This window comes from Triticum dicoccoides, chromosome 4A (genome assembly GCF_002162155.2).
Source record: "Triticum dicoccoides isolate Atlit2015 ecotype Zavitan chromosome 4A, WEW_v2.0, whole genome shotgun sequence".
Lineage (NCBI taxonomy): Eukaryota > Viridiplantae > Streptophyta > Magnoliopsida > Poales > Poaceae > Triticum > Triticum dicoccoides.
This window is the reverse complement of record NC_041386.1, coordinates 9,714,573-9,718,758: the sequence shown is the minus strand read 5'-3', so window position 1 is coordinate 9,718,758 and position 4,186 is coordinate 9,714,573.

The following is a 4,186-nucleotide window of genomic DNA, read 5'->3' as shown; positions in this document are numbered from 1 at the left end:
CGCGCCCCTGCCCCGACGCGCGCCGCCCCGGCCCGCCGTCGCCAGCGCCCCTGCCCACCTCCTCAGCTTGGTCCGGCCGCCGGCGCCCTCCCTTTGCAATTTTTTTCATATATATGCTTGTTTTATATATATATACTTGTTTATATATATATATATGCTTGTTTATATATATATATATATGTAGTGATTTTTTTATAGAATATGATATTTTTTTCATAGATGATCACATATATGATGTATGCACGAATGTGGATGAAATATGATGTTTTTTTGTTCATAGAACATGATGTTTTTTTAATTCACATATTTTTTGTTCATGAGAGAGGCGGGGACGTTGAGGGATCATAGATGTATTTTTTCAGAATTTTCTATCGTGCATAGACGGATTTTAGACCACGGGAGCACCCCCTCTCTATCGTTGCAAAATTTGCTAAGTGATATTAAGAAGGAAGGAAAAGAAGTATAGGAAAGAAAGAAGATAAGAAGAGGAAAGAAAGAAGAAGAGGAGAGGAAGAAGAGCAGAAATAAATAAGAAGAAGAAAAAAGAAGAAAAAGAAGAGGAGAAGAAGAAAGGAATAGTGGAGAAGAAATTTTTTCTTCTTCTCCACTATTCCTTTCTTCTTCTCCTCTTTTTTTTCTTCTTTTTTTTCTTCGATCTTCTCCTCTAGCTATTCCTTTCTTCTTCTCCTCTTTCTTCTTCTTCTTCTTCTTCTTCTTCTTCTTCTTCTTCTTCTTCTTCTTCTTCTTCTTCTTCTTCTTCTTCTTCTTCTTCTTCTTCTTCTTCTTCTTATTTTTTATCGGGAACGAGGGTGTCGAGGATCGCCGAGGGGTCGAGGGTCGGGAACTAGGGTAGAGGGTCGAGGGTCGTTAAGGGGTCAAGGGTCGAGGGTTCGAGGGTTTTATAGGGTCGAGGGATCGAGGGTCGAGGGTTCCAGGGCCGTCTAGGGGTCGAGGGTTCTAGGGTCATCGAGGGTTCGAGGGGTCGAGGATCGCCGAGGGGTCGAGAGAGGTTTCCTAGTGTCAAAGTATTAAAGAAATCCATGGCTTCATCATTAGCCGGAAGTAACCAAGGCATGACGAAGTCCTCCAAAGTTATTTTGGAATGGTGTCCCGGATAGGATAATTTGCCTTTTTGTATGAATTTCAGCAAAGGCCTTCCAAATAACGATATTTGGAAGGTTCTTGCTGAACTTTGTACCAAAAAGCGAATTATCCTATCTAGGACTCCGTTCCAAAATAACTTTGGAGAGCTTCGTACCATCATGCACCTGTTACTTTCGCCTAATGATGAAGACATGGTTTTGTTGAATCCTTTGACACTAGGCAACCTCCCGACCCCTCGGCGATCCTCTCGAACATGAGAGGAAGAAGAGGATAAAAAAAGAAGAGGAAGAAAAAAAAGAGGGTCGTCGAGGGACATAGATGTAGTGTCATCGTTGTCGATATATACCCCCTCCCGATAGCTTCAACACGTGGGGGGGGTCGATATTACCCCCTCCTTGAAGCGTTCTCGAGGCCACCCCAAACCCTTGAAGCGTTGTCGAGGCCACCCCAAACCCTAGAGAAGCAGCGTCGAGGCCACTAATTAATATATATGATTCCTTACTATGATTAGGTAGCTAGTTCTACGTTTGCCACTAATATATCCATCTGTCATGTTTGAATAATAATTGCCATGTTGTAAATATTTGTAGAAACTATGGACACCGCCCGAGACGAAGCAAAAGAAGCGTTGTTGAGGGACATAATCGCAGAAGGAAGTGATGTCGTCTCGTTGTTTCTCAATGACACCGATGGTCTGGAAGGAGAGGGTGAAGAAGCTGGCTACGGTGACCTAATGCTGGTGCAAGAAGAAGAACATGAGGACGGCTCCGGTGACCCAATGCCGGTGCAAGAAGGAGACCGTGATGACGGCTCTGGTGACCGAACCGAGTCTGGCCAGGTATATATATTAGTTAAGCTTGTGCTGACTAGCTGATCGATGCATTCATTGTTTTGGTATGTACACATATTAATTAAGTCTTTGTTCTTTTTTCTAGCCCTCCGGATCGAGCACAACTTCGGTAAAGAGACGAGGCCTGAAGAAAAAGTTGAGCTCGGATGAAAGGTTTGAGATCATAGCAATCGCGTCCGATGGCCAACCGATTGAACCCATCCGAACAAAGAACACATTTGTTGCTCAGTGCGGGGTTCTGGTTAGGGACAAGATCCCGATAAGCATCCAGCAATGGTTTAAGCCATCTACAGAAGACCCTGAGGTGTCTTATGTCAATGATATGCAGAAAAATGATCTTTGGACTGAGCTGAAGTCAAATTTCACCCTACCGCCAGAGGATAATCCAGAGAACCCAGTTAAAGAGCAATTAATCAAGTCTTTTGCTCTTAAGAGGATGGCAGAACTATTCAGGAGGTGGAAGAAAGAGCTGAATAAGTTTGTCGAAAATGATGAGACACCAGAATTCAAGGGCACATATGAGAAGATCAGAGATCACTGGCCCGCATTTGTGGCCCACAAGACATCGGAAAAGAGTAAGAAGATGTCGGCAACAAACAAGCAAAATGCTGCGAAGAAGAAGCATCACCATCGCACGGGGTCAGGTGGCTACCTCGTAGCCCGGCGTAAGTGGGCCAAGACTGAGAATGATCTGGTTGATAAAGGGATCGAACCAGAGACAATTAATTGGCCAGACCGTTGCCGGACTTGGTTCTTCGGGGCTGGCGGAACCTTGGACCCTGTAACAGGGAAGTGCATTTGGATGAACATTCAAATGGACATACCAGTCAGGAAGCTTAAGCAGTATATCGAAGCAGTGCAGCAAGGGACGTTCTTTCCAGACAGAGAGAACGACGAGCTCACAATGACCCTCGGGAATCCTGAGCACCCTGGACGGACACGAGGCACGCCAGGCTCCATTCCGTGGAAGGTTGGGTTTTCGGACGCAGGCGGTTACAAATCCCATGAGAGGAGGAAAAAAGTGCAGCAGACCCAAATGCAGGCGCTGCAAGCAAGGGTAGACGCGATAGAGGAACGAGAAGCAAATCGCAGCAAACGTACTGTCGAAGCTTCCCCCGAAGCTACCCCGCCATCTCAGTGCAAAAGCAACGTGGCTTCCACCGAGCTGCTTTAGCCGGAGCATGCCTTGACGGCTCCTGTCAGCTATCTCGTGGATGCTATCACGGAGTCTCAAAATTGCCACCTTATGACGCAATGGATGAATTTGAAGGTCAAGGCGGCTGTTGGCTCTGTTTATCCTACTGAACCCGGCACAACTTTTCACTGTCGGCCGATTCCAGAAGGATATGCTAGGGTGTTGGTGGATGAAATAACGGAGGGATTTGAGGACCTCCAGCTTGACCACCCTACCGGTGAAGGGGAGACTAGGCTGGGGTCTGCTCTGAAGACTCCATGCCTATGGCGGAAGGAGCTCATCAACCTTCCGAACTGGACGCCTCCTCCACCGCCTCCTCCTCCGGCGAGTCAAGGCACTCCGCCTCCTCCACCGCCTCCTCCTCCGGCGAGTGACAATCAGGGCACTCGACCGGCTCCTTCTCCAGCGCGTGGTGGCACTCTGCCTCCTTCTCCGCCTGCACCGACGCGCCCGAGCAGCCAGCCTCCTCCTTCTCCGCCTCATCAGCAAGGGCGGAAGAGACCTGCCGCCGCTCCGGCTGCTCCGGCGCGTCGTAGTCCTTCTCCTCCGCCTCGTAAGCAAGTAAAGAAGACAATCGCTCCGTCTGCTCGATCGGCGTCTAGCAATACAACCAGAGGCGGGAGGACATACAGATTCGGTCCTTCTCTGAAGACTCCAGAGAAGTTACCATACGAGAGGACCCCGGAGGAGAATGCCGAGATTGCACGAACCGAAGTGGATGACTGGTTTCAAGGGTTGAAAGCAAAGAGACATCCACTTTCGGAGGAGAAGGTAGATCCGGTGAAAGCGAAGCGCACTCTGGATGCCCTGACAAAACCACCGAAGTCTCCGCCGAAAGGAAACTATGAGCGCATTATTGGAAAGGAATTTGCCGAAGCGGAGCGGTCGGGAAGTACTGTCAGTGATCAAAGGCTGAAAGAACGACGAGCTGGGAAACAAATTGCCCAGCCTAGCCACAACGTCGCTAATGATCCGAGGATGGTGCCCGGTTATAGAAATCTTGCAGATTACCTGCCCAACGATGTACATTATGAACC